Genomic DNA, 18,494 nt, shown 5'->3' with positions numbered 1-18,494 from the left:
TAGCTACATTTGATATACTGGTCTCCTTGCTGAACTTAATGCCATCTTTTGGAAGCCCTGTGACTTCAGCAATGAAGTGTTCAGTCAAATGCAACCATAATACCATGTAAAGCAACCCTTTCATCAATTCAAATTTTAACAAAAGCCTCCATGATATGGGGTTTAAAACCATGAAGGCACTTCGGATAAGGAGTTCTCTAGAATTTTCCAAACCTAGTCTTTAGTCTTCCACACTTTGCACTTCTTAGGTTTTTGCTTTCTTGGTTCCCCACCCATATTAAGGAATTTTTTTTGCTATCAAAAGCCAAAGTGTTGCAGAGAAGGAAAAATGAAGAAATGAGAAAAGTCGAAGTAATCATAAAATTGACAAAAGTTCTCACTAAACCACTTACGTGCCAAACACAAGTGATACTAATTTTTTAGTACTTCATTGTCAATATAACACTGTCCTTCATACTCCCAATTTAATTTATCATTAAATTGCCAATATTAGGCAATCTTTCCTTCCATCATGTGAGTCTTATCATAATTAATTAGAGCTTTTAAATCCATGCTCCTACTAAAGTCATCATGCCATCTCATCTTACTTTCCTGCAGGACAGCCTGGCTGGCAATCCAGTCAGCCACAACCTTTCCTTCATGGTACACGTGGGAAAAAGTAAATTTTCCAAAATTTCTCATTAGGGTTTTAATTTCCATTAAACTAGCATTGATAAACCAAGTAGTCAGGGTTTTACCATTAAGCATGTTTATGATGTTCAATGAGTCTCCTTCTAGCCAAAGGTACCGATAACTAGTTTCCACTACCATCCTCATTGTGTAAAGAGCTGTAGTAGCCTCAACTTTATGACTGGTTGAAATACCAATAGGAATAACTATGGAATCTATTATATTAGAAGAATGATTCCTCAAAACCCCTCCACAACCTGCTCTTCCAAGATTTCCTTTGGCAGCACCATCAAAATTCCCTTTGATCCATCCTATTGGAGGAGCCTTCCATCTAATATTCAATCTTAGATTTTCTTTATTAGTTTTAGAAAAAGTAGAATGCATTGGATTGTCAATTTGGAAATATTCATTACACTTTCTTTGAGAATTTAAATTTTCCTTTATAGCTCTGACAATGTTTTGGGCAAGAACCCACTCAGGCATTTCTTTATTTCTAATGATTTTGTTATTTCTTTCTTTCTAAATTCCCCACCATAGATGGGGCAGAGTTATCTTCCATAGGAAACCAACATTACTATCCTTAGAAGGGCATGTCCAGCTCTAAAAACATAGATCAATATTGTTATGATGAACCCAAGCAGTATTCTAGAAATTGAGAATAGTGGTCCAAACTTTTTGACTATAGGTGTAGTTTAAGAACAAGTGATCTCTATCCTCATAACCTTCTTTACAAAGACTACATCAATTAACCACATTGATACCTCTCTTTGGCAAGTTATCCTAAGTTAGAATTTTGTTCTAAAGTAAAATCTAGTAAAAGATGTTAATTTTTGGAGTTAGGCCTTTTATCCAGGCTCTAGTCCACAAAGGAGGAGCCCCTTTCACATTAGGTTTAAAGACATAAGATACTTTGAATCCACCACTAACATCAACACTCCATATCATTTTATCTTCCTTATGAGGATACAAACAAAAGGAATTCAACATAATCTGGATATTATGAAAGTCCTTGTTAATATTAGTAAGGCTAACCCAACTATTGTTATACTACCAATGTCCCATTAGGTTACCATACAACTTCTTACATTTATCTATCTATGTAAAATCCTCATAATCCTCAATTAGAGGGTGGTCCAAGATCCAAACATCTTCCTAGAATCTGACCTTTAGCCCATTTCCAATTTTTGAGGAACACCCTTTACTTAGGGTATTCTTAGCTCCCTACACAACCCCCAAATAGTAGAAGGGGAAAGGACATTAGGATAAGAAAGAAAATTAGATAAAGAAGGATCATTAAAAAGATATTTATGTTTCCATATAGTACTACACTCCTTATCATCATGATACACTCTCCATCCCTACTTAGTAAGAAGAGCTTTATTAATACTTGTGACAGACCTGATTCCTAGACCACCATCCCTAATAGGATTACAAACTTGATCCCAAGCTATCAAAGCCATTCTCTTCTTTGCCTCAATACCAAACCAAAGAAAATTCCTTTTAATTTTGTCAATAGTTTCAACAAATTTTCCTAGAATTCTAAAAAGATTCAAAGCATAAATAGGGATACTTTGAAGACAAGCTTTAAGGAAAATGAATTTCCCATTGGCTTAATAGGTTACCCTTCCAACGAAAAAGTTTCTTATTAAACTTCTTAATGAGACCTTCCCAAAAGGAATTAGGGGCATTAGTCCCCAAAGGGAGACCAAGATAGATACAAGGAAAAGAACCTATAGAGAACCCAATAATTTTAGCGATTTTGTTCTTTCTAATAAGAGGGGTATTAAAAAAAAAGAGAAGAAATCTTATTCCAATTAATCAGTTGGCCAAAGGTAGACGAATAATTAAGGGCTTTTAAAAGATTTCTATATTCTGTGACTTCAGCCTTCCCCATGAAAGTAGTATCATGAAGAAATTAACCATGTGAATAGATGAGAGGCTGAGATGAAGTCTGAAGACCTTTAATATCCCCTTGCAAAACCAATTTCCCAATATACCTCCCCAAATATTCTGCCATAATGGTGAAGAGAATAGGGGATAAAAGATCTTAATCTATTCCACTTTTGAACTTGTTATCCACTATATAGCTTGATCTATTCCATTTAAATCAACCTACACATCAATTTGACATTAAGTTACTTGGTGCATATTGCAATGCTCGGTCAATATAGACAATTTTATAGATGTTCAACACCCATTGTGTAAATGATTCTTTTACACTATTCTTTCCATAGATCTTTTCTATTGCATCTTTTCTTATGTAGATATGAACTTTAACACATTGTATGCTAGGAACTAATGTAAGATAAATCATTAATTACATAGTTCCTTATATAACTTTCTTGACTAGTTTGAGGTGGTGTGATCACCTTCTCCATTGGATTGGGTGACCTTAAGTTCATTTGTTCCACTACATCTAGTTTCCACTTTTTTCTTCCAGGTTTCATTCATCTCCTTTTTTTGTTCAACAACCACTTTACCTTTACCCTTATTGTGTTGATTATTTGGTACTGGTGCTAAGGTCCTATAATTCTTGTTTCACATGTCCAATCTTGTAACAATTAGAATAAAATTTCATATATACATTCCTATTTGTTTAGTTAAGTTTTTCTTGTGATATGCATTCATATGCTTTATGCCAAAACTTTAGATAATTGTAACAATACACTTAAAATCTAGGTGAAGTAGATGTATTTTTTGTTCTTGATCTACACTCATGAATTTGATGTCCTTGCTTCTTGCAGTAAAAACAATAACCAATAAACTTTGGTTTAGAGTTTTGCATACCACTCTTATGTTTTCAAATATTTACAATGTATCCAAGTTGACCATAATTATAGCATGTAGATTTTCCTTTTGAATTTCCATTCCTCAGCTCTCCACTCTTGGATGATTATCCTTCTTCAGTAGATGAATGTTTATTTCTATGTCGTAATCTAGAGATGCTACCATATTCATGAGTTCTTCAAAGTAATTTAATGCTTCACTAAGCTTGTTCATCCTTTCCACAAGTTATTTCTTAGATCTTAACTCATTCCTCAGTAGGTTAGTTTGTGATCTAATATTAAAGACTACAAAACACACTATTAAATGTGACCTGGTTAAGGGATTTCAACCACCTTATTAGGAGTGAGCCTATTTAGAGAACTTTAGAACATTCACTTGGAATACCATCCTGTTAAAGGATTTTCAAATGGCTATTAAACCAGCCTTAGTCCAAAGGATTTTGCCTAACTGATACAATTACTAGAGAGTATTCAATAAGGGCTTTTGACCTTAAAAGACTTACAACTTAGCTTGCTGATATCATATCACTATTGTATTCACAAATCTACTTGGCTTTCAGTCTCCGCAGTTCTGACAACTTGTTCCTTCTTCAAGCTTCTATCTTCTTAAGCTCCTTGCTTGTTGTACCATTGTAGTCACTTTAGTGATCCTTTGAAAAAGTAGAGCATTTTTACCTTGTCCTCTTAGGTTTTCTCTTAATCTTCTCAATGCATTCTCCTTGGCACCACTCTCCAATCTACTTGACCACTTTCTCACTATCTTTGTCTTATGACCTTGCATTCCTTAAATAGGAATTTTCAATTCTCTTCCTACTCTAATTTCCCTCATCAAAATTAAGGTTTAAATGGATTAGGTAGGATAAAATGTATCTATCCCTTATATTGTTTCCTTCTAGAAACTTCATGTTGAATCCACTTGTATTCACCTAAAAATGGTTAGCCTAGAATTCTATACCACCAGCTCAACATCCTTATCTTCCATTTGGTTCACAAAATTCAAGGTAACAAACTTATCAACTTAGATCTAGTAAATCTTTGACTTTTCAAATAATGCAGTAGCTTGACACTATTGACTTTTTGATGCTTGGCACATACTATATTACTCGACACCTATTACATTTTCACTCGACATCAACTATGTTTTTCTGATGCTTGAAACCTATTACATTTTTCTCACCATCAACTAAGTTACTCGACAAACACTAGATTTTCCATTTACTTGACACATACTAGTAATCTGCTTGGCATGAACTAACTTTTCTCAACACCTACTATAGACTTTGTTCAAGGTTTGTAGACATTTTTTGTTATAACTTGTTCTTGTTAAGTTCTTCAATTTAGCCAATCTTTGTATCTTCAAGTATATTACCAATACATTATTTCACCATTGTCTTAATTGATCCTTGCACTTCATTGCAAAATCATAACTCAACCTTTCCTCTAGGTTTTGTTGTTACATCTTATTGATTAAATCCTCTTCATCAATCAACTAAGTGATAGTGCTTGGATCTTATAAGCAATTTTCTTACCAACAAATAGAAAGTTTGACATCAGTGACAAAACAATTATTGAAACATACTTCTTCAACAATCTCACTTATTCATCAATGATCTTTTGAATTATATTCCAACAATCTCCCTCTTTGGCATTGATGGAAAACCAAACTGATCAATCAAGTTACTAAAATGAAAAACATAACTAGGTTAAATTTTTTAAGACAATTCCAAAAATAAATTTGTTGTCATTTCTTTTTGCTGATATACTATTTCCTTTGATCTTCTCCCTCTTAGATTTGTTATCTCGATTGATCTCTTTGATTCTCCCTCTTAACTACTATATCTCTTTCTCTGTCTTTTTGCTGTAGCTCTCTCTTTTCTTCTGCATCTTCAAACTTGATCAATTTCTCCCTTATTAGTTCTTTTTCATCCACTCTAATTAGTTTTTCTATTTCTCGCTCTTTGACAATAATGCCAAAGATATAACAACTTAGCATCTTCAATTATGCAGATGTAGACTATGTAGTTTCCAGTTTCTCCCTTTGTCACCATGCTTGTGACTGATTTGGAATTTCAATACTTTAAGTACTTCAGGAAAAACCTAAAGTATGATCCTCAACATCAATTTTTCTCATTCAACAATCAACCTATTTGATGTAGGGCAGTTCTACTATTTACTCAAACAACCTTTGCTAGGGATATTACCCCTAGCTTACCTCTAAGATATTCATATGCATCCTTAGGTAATGGATTTGTGAAGATGTTAGCAATTTGTTCCTTTGAATTACATACTCCATCTTCACCTCTTTTTCTTCCACTAATTCTCTTACATAATGATACTTGATTTCAATATACTTTATTTTGGCATGCATCACATGATTCTTTGATATGTTGATGGCACTGGTATTTTCACAATAAAGTATCATTGGTATAGTTATGTCTTCCTTCATACCTTTGAGTAGATGCTTGATCCAAACAATGTTTGTGCAATTTATGGCAACAACAACATACTTAGCTTCAGCTATGGATTGTGACATACAACTTTTCTTTTTGCTAGTCCAAGTGACTAATCTTCTACCTAAAAAGAGTGCTCCTCCACTAGTGCTTTTTCTGTCATCTATATTACCTGCCTAATCTACATCAATGTAGGCTTTCAACTCAAACTTTTTAGTTCTCTTATAGTATAAGCTAAAGTCATCTATTTCTTTTAGGTACCTCATTATTCTCTTTACTACCATAAGATGATTTTCTCTTGGGTTTGCAAAAAATCTTGCTACTATTCCAATAGATAATGTAATGTATGGTCTACTATGTACAACATACTATAGCTTTTCAATCATTGATTTGTACAATGTCTAATTTACTTCAGCTAATTCATCATTCTTTGATAACTTATGTCTTGTTATCATTGGTGTACTGATTGGTTTTGAGTCTTCTAGGCCAAATATTTTGAGTATCTCCTTGATGTATTTTGATTGGGTCACAAATATGCCATAATTCAGTTGATAAAATTGCAATCTAACAAAGAATTTGATTTCCCCAAACATTGACATCTCAAAATCATGTTTCATCTAATTAGATTTTTTTTTGCATAGGGCATCCTTTCCTCCAAATATTATATCATCAACAAAGATTTCAGACATCAGAATGTCCTTACCTTTTTTAGTTTTGATATACAGATTTCTATTGTCATCTGTTCTTTCAAATCCAATCTTTACAAGATGCTTGTGAAGTCTCTCATACCATGCTCTAGGTGCTTGTTTCAAAACATAGAGTGCTTTATGCAGTTTGCATACCATATCCTTGTTGTTTTCATCAAAAAATCCCTCTAGTTGTTCTATGTAGACTTCCTCTTCGAATGTACCATTCAAAAAAGCATACTTAATATCCATCTCATAGAATTTAAAACCTTTGTAAGAAGCATATGTAAGTAAAGTTCTTACTTTTTCCATCCTTGCAACAGAGGCAAATGTTTCCCCATAGTCTAGTCCTTCTTCTTGAGCATAACCTTTACAGACTAGTCTAGCCTTATTTCTTGTGATATCACCATTTTGATCTTGCCTATTTCTAAATACCCACTTGGTACCAATCCCATTTTTATCAACTAGTCTTGGAACTAAACTCCAAGTTTTGTTCTTCTCTATCTGTTCAATCTCCTCTTCCATAGCTTTGCACCAACCTTCATCTTCTAGTGCATCTCTCACTATCTTGTGTTCTATCTTGCTTAGTAGACATGATTCATTTCTTAGTCTATTCCTTGTCACCAATGATTTGTTCATCAAGGTGATGTCTTTTCACATATTTGGATAGCCTTGGTTCTATCCTTGTTTCCATGTTTGGTCTTTCAGCTTTAGAGTCATTATGCCCATCTCTTTTAGGTATCTCAGCATCTCTTTCATGTATACTAACTTCATAATCAAAATGTGTATTTTCTTCATTCAAAAGCTTAGCATCTGAATTCAACTTGACATTTACTGGTTGTGACTCAGTAGATACTAAAATTTGTTGCTGGTTGACAATTGGATTGGCAACTTCTTTAGTAGGCATTCCTTCATAGAAGTATACAAAAGACCTATATTCTTCTAGTCTTTTGATGGATTCATCATGAGTTTTTGTATGCTCATCAAAGTTTACATTTTCACTCTCCACAATTTTGTTAGTGTTAGTATTTAAACACTTGTATGCTTTACTTCTAGTGGAGTATCCAAGGAATATACCTTCATCACTTTTTGCACCAAACTTGCCATTTCTAGAATCTTTAAAAATATAGCATTTACAACCAAACAATTTGAAATGTTTCACATTGGGTAGTGACCATACCATAATTCAAAAGGTGTTGCATTTGTACCTTTCTTGATTTGTACTCGATTCAGGGTGTAGATGGCTATGCTTACTACTTCTCTCTAGTACTTTAGAGAAATAATTTTCTCCATCATCAATGTTCTGGCATAGTCCATTACTAATCTATTCCTTCTCTTTACATTTCCATTCTATGAGGGAGTCCTTGGTGCTAATGTTTGTCTCTCGATTCCCCTATCATTACAGAACATCTTGAATTCTTTTGATGTGAACTCTCCTCCTTTGTATGATCTCAAGCACTTCAGATTCTTACTTGTTTCCTTTTCAACCCTTGCCAAATACCACTTAAACATTTGAAAAGCATCAGATTTTTGCTTTAGGAACATGGTAGTCATCATCTTGGAGTAATCATCTACAAACATAATTATGTATCTATCTCCTTTGTAACTTTGTACTTCTATAGGTCCACACAAGTTAGTATGAACAATCTCTAAAACATCTTTTGAAGTATAACTTTTGCTTTTGAAACTAGATTTGGTCATTTTGCCTAACTGAAATTGTTTGCACATTATATTATTAGGCTTCTTTAGTTTAGGCAAACCTCTTACTTTCTTCATATTGCTGATGCTAATCAAGTTATCAAAGTTGACATGACATAACCTTTTATGCCATAACCACACATCATCAATTTTAACAATAAGACAAGTAACATCATCAATATCTAGAAAAAATAGATTGCTCCTAGTTTGGTCTCCTTTTCCTATTAGATTTCCATTTGTGTCAAAAATCTTGGCAGTTTCTTTCCCAAATTCAACTTTGCAACCTATATTGCTTAGTTGTGACACTCAACAGATTGTAATTCAATCCTTCAACATAATATGCATCATCCCATGTGATCTTTTCTGTGAGCTTAATGGAACCTTGGCCTTTTATTAAACATGGGGCATCATTACCAAATCTAACACTATTTCCATCATAATGAGTTAATGCAATGAACTTACCTTTGTCTCCTATCATGTGGTATGAGCAACCACTAGCAATGATCCATTTATCATTATTGTTCACACAGGTTACAAGTGCAGTTGCTTCATCTTCATCTAACTCATCCTTCATAGCAACATAGACTACCTCATCATCATTTTCATCTGAGTCACCACCTTCTATAATGTAGCACTTTTTGCTGTTGTCTTTGTACTCTCTACTATCTTTACTTCCTTTGCCTTTGTATTTGTCATTTCCTTTGAAGTTTCTCTTCTCTGGACACCTAGCAACAATATGTCCTATTTCATTGCAATTGAAACAAATAATGGGCAACTTACCTTTAAATTTTCCTTTTCCTCTGTGAAACCTCCTTGCCAACAATACTTCCAATTGTTCAACATCTTCTTCTTTGGTGTCACTATCATTGGACACATGCTTTATCCTTCTCTTCTTCCTTTGCTTCTTTTCATCAAAATCTTTGAGCAACAACTTAGCCTTGAAAGAAGACTCAAGACTCTCTAGCTTCTACTTGTCAAAGTTGGATAACTCAAATGTAGTGAGTCTTCCCACTATACCTTCAAGAGATAGTTTGCTGCCTGGTATGCATCTCAATTCCTAGATGGTTGATACTCTAATAGCATAGATAGGGAGCAAGGTTCTTAAAACTTTGATAAGAATAGTTTCATCATCTAGATGACCAACAACACTTCTTATTGCAATTACCACTTCCTTTATTCTGGAGGCATATTGAGCAATGTTTTCACCTTCCTCCATTCTCATGTCATCAAAATTTCCTTTGAGGCTTTCTGCTTTTGTTCTTTGGACATTTTTATCTCCTCCATAAATAGTTATCAAGGCTTCCCACATATTGAATGTAGTGGTGCATCCCTTGATGTCATCAAATTCAACATAGCTGAGAGTAGAGGCAATCTCCAACATTGCCTGGTTGTGCTCCTTCTTTTTCATATCTTCAATAGTAGGGACACTAGCTAGATTAACATGTTCCACTATAATTGAGGTTTGTGCATGGTCACCAATTGATCCAAGGTGCAACTTCATTAAACTTTTCCATGCAGTGAAGTTGTCTCTATTAAGCTGGGAACTTCTCTCTTAGACATCTTGATCATTGTGCTTCTAATAACTTTAAACTAAATTAGTAGATGGCTCTGATACCAATTGTTAGAATTCTTTAGAGTAACTAAGAGGGGGTTGAATCAATTACTCAATGTCTAATGAAACTTTTCACTTATCCTAGTGAGCCCATCAAACATTCATGCATCTAAGCTTATCAATCTAAACTTGTAGGTTACTAATAAATCAATATGCAACAATAAAACATGAAAGATCAACACAACACAATGATTTACCTAGAAACCCAATTTGGGAAAAACCACTAGTAATATGCTACCTTAAATCTCAATCTTCTGAAGTGATTCCCTATGAAAGGCCTACCCTATTAAAAGCTACAACACACATTGTTAAATGTGACCCAGTTAAGGGATTTCAACCACCCTATTAGGAGTGAGCCTAGTTAGAGGACTTTAGAACATTCAATTGGAATGCCACCCTATTAAAGGATTTTCAAAAGGCTATTAAACCAACCTTAGTCCAAAAGATTTTCCCTAACTGATACAATTGCTAGAGAGTATTCAATAATGGCTTTTGACCTAACAAGACTTACAACTTAGCTTGCTAATATCATATCACAATTCTATTCACAAATCTACTTCACTTTCAGTCTCTACAGTTCTAACAGCTTGTTCCTTCTTCAAGGTTTTGTCTCCTTAAGCTCCTTGCTTTTTGTACCAATGCGATCACTTTAGTGGTCCTTTGATGAAGCAAAGCATCTGTACTCTATTCTCATAGGTTTTCTCTTAACCTTCTCAATGTCTTCTCCTTGGCACTACTCTCTAATCTACTTGACCACTTTCTCACTATCTTCGTCTTATGACCTTGCATTCCTTAAATGGGAATTTTCAATTCTTTTCCTTCTCTAATTTCCCTCATCAAAATTAAGGTTTGAATGGATTAGGTAGGATACAATGTATCTATTCCTTATATTGTTTCCTTCTAGAAATTTCATGTGGAATCCATTTGTATTTGCCTAAAAATAGTTAGCCTACAATTCTATACCACTAACATCCTTATCTTCCATCTAGTTCAAAAAATCCAAGGTAATAAACTTATTAGCTTAGATCTGGTGAATCTTTGACTTTTCAAATAATGCAACAACTCAACACTATTGACTTTCTAATGCTCGACACATGCTGTGTTACTCGACACCTATTCAATTTTCACTTGGCATCAACTAAGTTTTTTTGATGCTCAACACCTATTACATTTTGCTCGACACCAAGTTACTCAACAAACACTAGATTTTCCATTTACTTGGCACATACTAGTAATCTACTTGGCATGAACTAACTTTTCTTGGCACCTACTATAGACTTTGTTCAGGCTTTGTAGACAGTCTTTGTTATAACTTGTTCTTCTTAAGTTCTTCAGTGTAGCCAATCTTTATATCTTCAAGTATATTACCAATACATTATTTCACCATTGTTTTAACTGATCCTTGCACTTCATTACAAAATCATAACTCAACCTTTCCTCTAGGTGCTATTGTTACATCTTATTGATTAAATCCTCTTCATCAATCAACTAAGTGATAGTGCTTGGATCTTATAAGAAATTGCCTTACCAAAAAATAGTAGGTTTGACATCAATGAAAAAATAATGATTGAAACATACTTCTTCAACAATCTCACTTATTCATCAATGATCTTTTCAATCAGATTCCAACATATTAGACCTTGTAGATTAGGTCACAAACCTTGGATCCAACTTTGGATCACACAAAGGCCTTCACTATGCTCTACTTACCTTCACATTCCATTCTTTGTGCTACTTACAATAATTCACATTCCTCCATACATCCATCATACATGATAAAGGAAAATGTCCTTCCTTTATATCAAATCCATAAAACAACTCCCTAAGTTGGTTGTTACACCTCAATTAATTATTATAGGACCACATTAATAACACATTACACTTAGGGATAACATTAAATTTTTGCCTTGCAACTTAGATTAGTTTCTGTACACATAACATTATGATGAGAGAGCATAGCCATGTCATTACCAACATGTATTCTTCACATATTTAAGTTTGGTTTCTCAAAGTTACAACTCTGCTAAGAGATATAATAAGTTTACTAGAACATGCTTCTGTAAACTCTATCTCAAAATAATCTTCACCAAAACTTCCATAACTTCTTCTAGAATTAATATGTTATGTTTTTGAGGTTAGCTACATATGTTAGAAACATAGTATAATCTCTCTTTAACTTCACTACTGAAAGTACTAAATGATCTGTCCATACCAACTTGATCTTTACCACTATTCTTCTATTAGATACCACTGAAAATTGCTATGTTGACATCAATGACAAACACAGTCATGAATGTAATTTATCATCATGAGAATGAGATAATCATGTTTCTACAATACTACCCCATAGGAATATCATTAGAATTCATGCTTCTAATAGGATATACATATTTAAAGACTTCTATGGAGTCTTCTAGACACTTTCCTTTTTGCCTCTTCATCTAGTTGGTTGTTCATTCCTCATAGGGATTGGTGATCCATGTCAAAACACATAAAAACCTTTATAAAAAACTCTATAATCATTAAATGTCATGTCCATGTCAACTTGAAATGGTTTATATAAAATGTTACAACATTTTAGACATTTATGTTCTATCTATGTTACTTGACACTCATTGTCTCTGATGCTTGGTCATAAATGTTCTTCATTCTATTTCTCAGCCTTAACTATACTTGACACCTTCTGTATAACTTGGCAACTAAGTGCTCTATCTACTCAACGTTCACTAGGATCAACTTGTAATGAAAAATACTTGGCAACCAAAGACTTGCTTGACTCCTATAGAGCTCGACATATACATGATTATTTACAAGTCTCTACATGACTTAGCGCATATAGAGTAGCTTAGTCATAGTGATGACCATCTAAATCTGTTCAGTTCATTATTTCCAATTTTGGAATTAATTGCATTTTTGGTTAATACAATAGTCCTCAAACTAATAAAAATATGTGGTGGTACAAGTCTTCATCTTCCATTTTGACCACTTTACACTATAAAGTTACAAATTTTACATCTAATTGATAGGAGGTAAATATATGAACTAAATTCTTCAATTCTTCCAAAATAAAGGAAGAGCAAAGAAAAATACTTTTCCTAATCATCAATTCTGGGGCTTATAGATTTCATATCTAAAGAGGAATATAACATTCACACATTTTTACAATGAAAAATAAGTAATATTAAAAAAACACATAAAATCTCATTATTACATGATAGGGGTAATCATAAGCTACCTCTTATGTTCACCCAACACTTTTCCAATACCAAAGTATTCTTCTCAATTTTAAATCCCAACTAAGGTTCATGATTCATTTAGCAAGTAACATTGATCCTTAGTCATAAAAGAAGGGTAAAAAATCATTATTTCATTTATGTACTATACATTCAAGATAGAATAATTATTTCACATCCTAAGTCTTTCACCTTTAATTCTATACTATAATTTCACATCTTTAATTTACTCATAAACATCTCATAAAAAGAGAATTCACCTTTTTAGCATGTTCATTAATAAATCAAATGTACAGTTTCAATGAGAAGAACATATACGTTTCATTTATAGGAAATAGTTCTAACTTTTCAAACAATGTAGTCTATTTTTCACCATTTACCTATTACAAATACATATTAAGCAATAGAATTGAATTATCTTGAAGATGAAATGAGACTTATGTGTACATTCAATTGAAATCTATAAAATGCATTCATTAGATTTCCAATGCATACATTATATTTTGTTAATAATAACACCCAAGGAAATTCTTAGGTATCGATTTGCATAGGTATCAACTTTGCAAAATCCACGTCTTGTAGAATTATAAGTGGTATCCAACAGTTATAGATTAACAAAGGGAATTGAATTTACATTCAATAGCTCAAAACCCTCTTATTTTAGTTCAACAACTATATGGTCTTATTTGGTCCTTGATGTTTTCAATTTATTTCTATTTATCATAGATTTGATACATGAGCACAAACCTTCAATGGTTAAGCATCCATATTTTCCTTTTTTCTTATTTCAATAAAAAAAAATCCATGTTATAATTTGAAAGCCATACCTAAGTTTTTGTGTGAAAATGGTTGATCTAGTTACACAACTCACAATGTTTGATCTATTATTTCTAATATATAAAAAACTCTAAGATAATATCTAGTGATCTCATTCATATTCATTGTAATTCTCTCAAGACAAGAAATTGATTTTCATGGAAAGAAGAAATTAAATTTTAAAAAAACTAAGAAATAATGCAAGGCACTTTCTATACAAAATATCATTAATTTTCAGCTTTCATGAACACTTCGTAACATAATTTCCTACCAAAATTTTAGGTTTTTAACTTACACTTGCTCATGAGAAGATTTGAAATTAAAAGAGAGGGACTTGGACAATACTGTGATTGAGATCCCATGTCTTCCAATTTCCAACACTTGTGTTGTCTTTCTTCCAACCACCTTTGCATCTAACTTTATCCTCCATTTTCCCCAATATTCATAATGGTTTATAATAATCCATTCAATTTTTAATCCTCATTCGTATGTATCTAACCTCACCATTATTTTCTTCATTGACATGATAAAATTTCAATTTAAAAATATCTAATTATTTTATTTTACTTTTAAATATTTGCACATGTAATTTATTTTGAAATATATGTGGAAGCAAAGTAGCAGGTTGTAACATCCTTCCCACCTTTATAATACATCATCCTCAATTCTTGGTCAATATTTGCAAATATAATCAATGAGAAAATAAGAAATTTATTTTAATTTACTCCAACTTCTGTTGTTCAATGTTCAAGATAATGCATGTACTCATATTGAAATTAGTCAATCTCCTTATTTGAATGAAATTTAATTTTCATTTAAAGGCATGCTAATAAAATTAACAGACAACTTCTCAAAGAGAGTATTAAAATACATTAAACACAAGTGAAAATAAATATACATATTTGAAGTAAGAACATGAGTCAAGTAAAATTTTTATGACCATTTCTATGCGAGTTTGTAGATTGCATAACACCTCTTTACTTTTATAAGGTTAGGCTAGCTCTCTCTAACAATATTCCCCCTTTCTTATGGTGTGTCATTTCCTTTGTTGCATTGACATGATCAACATAAAAATATCAGTTCATCGTTGATGGTAAAAAAATTTGTCTTTTGATAAAATTAATAGTAAAAAAGACCTCTATGCTCAAAATCATAAGACAAATACAATCTTCCAATAGTTGAGGAATCTTAACTTCTTTAATTCCTCTCTGAATTTTGGTAAGGTTTAACTCCCTTATTATATTTTCAATGAAAACACTTCCTTAAATAATAATTACTTTTAACCACAAAGTAATAAGGCTCCTCATCTGTTCTTGGATAGAGGGATAATCAAATAACAACAAGTAAATAAAACAAGAATTGAATAAAATAGAGAGAACTCATAGTTTCTCTATCAAACATGATTCAAAAGAGATATAAAATAGATATATTATCTAAGTTACACAAAATATGAGCATCCAACAACATAAAGAGATCCAACAATTCAATGTCGATTCAATCCTAAATTGACATAAAACAATCCACAATCCAAAGCATGCAATCTTTGAATATATATATATATATATATATATATATATATTCAAAATTATTTTCATTAAAAAACAATCTTGTTTCTGTATAAACCTTGAAAAATAAATAGTGCATAACTACTAAAACTAGATTAAGTTCACAGTATGATATCCACCAAAAACTTCCAACCCTTCACACTATAAAGTTTCTAGCTAAAATAAAGTAATGTCCAAGAATATCCATCAAAATTTGATTCTCAAATAGTTTAGAAATAGTTAAAATAACCAAGGTTTTCAATGGGTACACAGACCCTAGAATTAACCGATTTAAACTAGAACTTGAAAAGAACGTAAAGTAAAGATTCCCTAAAGAGAATCCTCATTTTGCTTCTTCAATGACTCTTCCTCTTCTTCATCATCATCCTGGGTAGAAGGTCCCTGCACAACTTTCTAGACTCTATATGCACATATGAATTCTGACATGGCATTTTAGTTAGGCCTCTTTATACTCTACAGATGGTTTTTCCACACGTCCCTATATTATTTCATTTTGGTCACACCATCTAGATATTATGGAAGTTTCTAGCTACACATGTTGATCATAGTTTCTACTTTAGCAAGCCTAGTGAGATCTGCCATGGATATGTCACCTCCATTTTTTATTGTATTCAAGGGTTCTTCATACTACTTAATCAACATCTCTACATCTGAACCTCTATCTTTGAAAGGTCCCAAAGGGTTCAAAGTGATAGTCTGCAAATATTTATTCATTCCATCCTAAATTATCTTGAATTCCTTTTAAAGAATATGAATGCGGGAGATGGCTGAACCATATTTAGAAATATGCCAAGCTATATTCTTTTGTAATATATGGATCAGCCCTGCATTGACTAGTTGCAATGGATTCTCCTCTAGGAATTTATCTAGACCATAGTCCTCGACATCTTCTAGATGAGTGACCATAGCTGATAATCTTTTAGATTCCACTTTCCATATTGTCATTTGTATATGAGCTTCACTTATAACAATTTCAACAATAGTAAATATCTTGTGCAGATCCCATATGAACTTAGTAAGAAGACTCATCACATAGCCTATCTAATTATGGATGGAAGAGATCATGGCTTTCCCCTTTCTTAAATAATATATCATCTTTTGATTTTACTGTGTAGTGGGATCAATTATGGGCCAAGATGATCTATCAGTTGCCAAACTTTTGCCTTTTAATGACCTTATGTATTCTACCATTGTATGGATTTTTGGCTTCAATCTCTTCTTTTCAACACCATCCTTTTGTGATTGCAGAATAATTTTTTTCATGGAAGATTCCACCTAGTGTTCTTTTGTCTCTTGGTTGATCATCCCCAAATTGGTGCAAGTAATTTCAAAATTACTCAAGCCCAGTTCACCATTGTCATCCTTGTGATTATAAGTGGCTACAAGTGATACTATTGCTCATTTTTTGATTGAATAGTATTCTAGTTGAACTCTTATTTCTTTTTGATTTTTAAGTTTTGGTAGTGCAATTGCTAACAATATCATCAGAAGGGAAGAAAATAGGGACTAGGCTCCTTTTTTTTGTTAACAAAAGTCACGAGAAAATTTGGTGTGGAATCAGGTACTTTTTGAGATTCACTACCTTTAACTGGGGTGCTCTAATTCTCTATCCTTTGAAGAGAGTGTTGTGGTATTCCTTTACACATGCCCTTTGAAGATAGTGTTGTGATATTCACAACACACCCTTTTTTTTGACTCTTAGACTCACAGTTCAGGAGTTAGAAAAGAGAAAATTAGTTTATAAGTTGCATCAAAAATTCAAAAATTCAAAAAAAAAACTCCTCTTCTCTCCTCACCTGTGTGTGCACACTAAGGCACGGTGCACTTTGTGTGAAGGAGGGAGAGGCTATAAACACCCCCCCCCTTTTGTTTCTTTCATTTCATTTTTTTGGAGCTCAAAGAGGGAGAGGTGAGTTCCCCCTCCCTCCTTCCACACTACACCCTCATGGGCATGTGCGACAACAGTCATGTGCATCGCCCTTTTGTGCACATGCGCGATGCTCTTTGTGGTGCCAACGCGGTGCCTGCATGACACCCTTCATGATGCTAGCATGAAACTTTCATGGTGCTACAACATGGTGCCTATGTAGTGCCCTTAATGGTGCCATTGCAAAACTCACTCATGTCCTAGAGGCGCCAACCATAGTATCTATGCAGTGGCACCTGCGGCCACGCATCGGTGCTAGCACGTGCACGGTGCCTGCGCCTCCCTTTCATATTTATTTTTTTTAAAGTTTTTTTTTTGTGAAAGATGTTAGTTCTAAAAATTAATTTTTAAAAAAAATTATAAAAACAAAAAAAACAAAAAATAAACAAAAAATAAAAAAATAATAAAATAAGTTTTCAAATAAAAAATGAATAAGTCCCCAAGGGGGACTTTTTTTTTCTTGCTTGCATTTTTCTCACTATTTGATGATTGATCATATTTTCTAACTCATGATGTGCAGGTAACATAATTAGATGGCATCCACATCTAGGTTAACAGTGAAACCAGTTGTTTACAAATTTCAAGGCGTGACCCCAAAATCAAGACTACATGATGAGTACACTGAGATCAAAGATACTAACCTCGAACACACAAAATTAGGAGAATTTATGAGAGTATGCAACAATCTAACACAAAGGTCAACCTTGGTGTCCACATTGATCTGATCCAAATTAGTGAATGCAATGTCACATCCTATGTCGATACAGTCAGCTAAGTTGATCATGACCTTATCTTGGCATTTTGTTCCTAATGAGAGGGTAGTTAAGAGCGTCACTAGAGAAGTGGTCTTAGATTTGTGACCTGACAACATCAAGAGAGTTTTTCATCTTCCTAGAGCCGATCAATTCATCTAACTCTCCTATGAAGTAGCTAAGAGATGGTATAAGGATCACCACCAGGAGGCCATTAACATCATACATTCCTTATACTTCATTGAGAAGCCACCTTAGGGAAAGCTAATCAGCAAAGTGGATATGACTCAAGGATACATG

This window comes from Cupressus sempervirens, chromosome 4, assembly GCF_028749045.1.
Source record: "Cupressus sempervirens isolate cs-2001-9-10 chromosome 4, ASM2874904v1, whole genome shotgun sequence".
Lineage (NCBI taxonomy): Eukaryota > Viridiplantae > Streptophyta > Pinopsida > Cupressales > Cupressaceae > Cupressus > Cupressus sempervirens.
The sequence above is the reverse complement of the archived record's forward strand: the minus strand, read 5'-3'. Positions refer to the sequence as shown.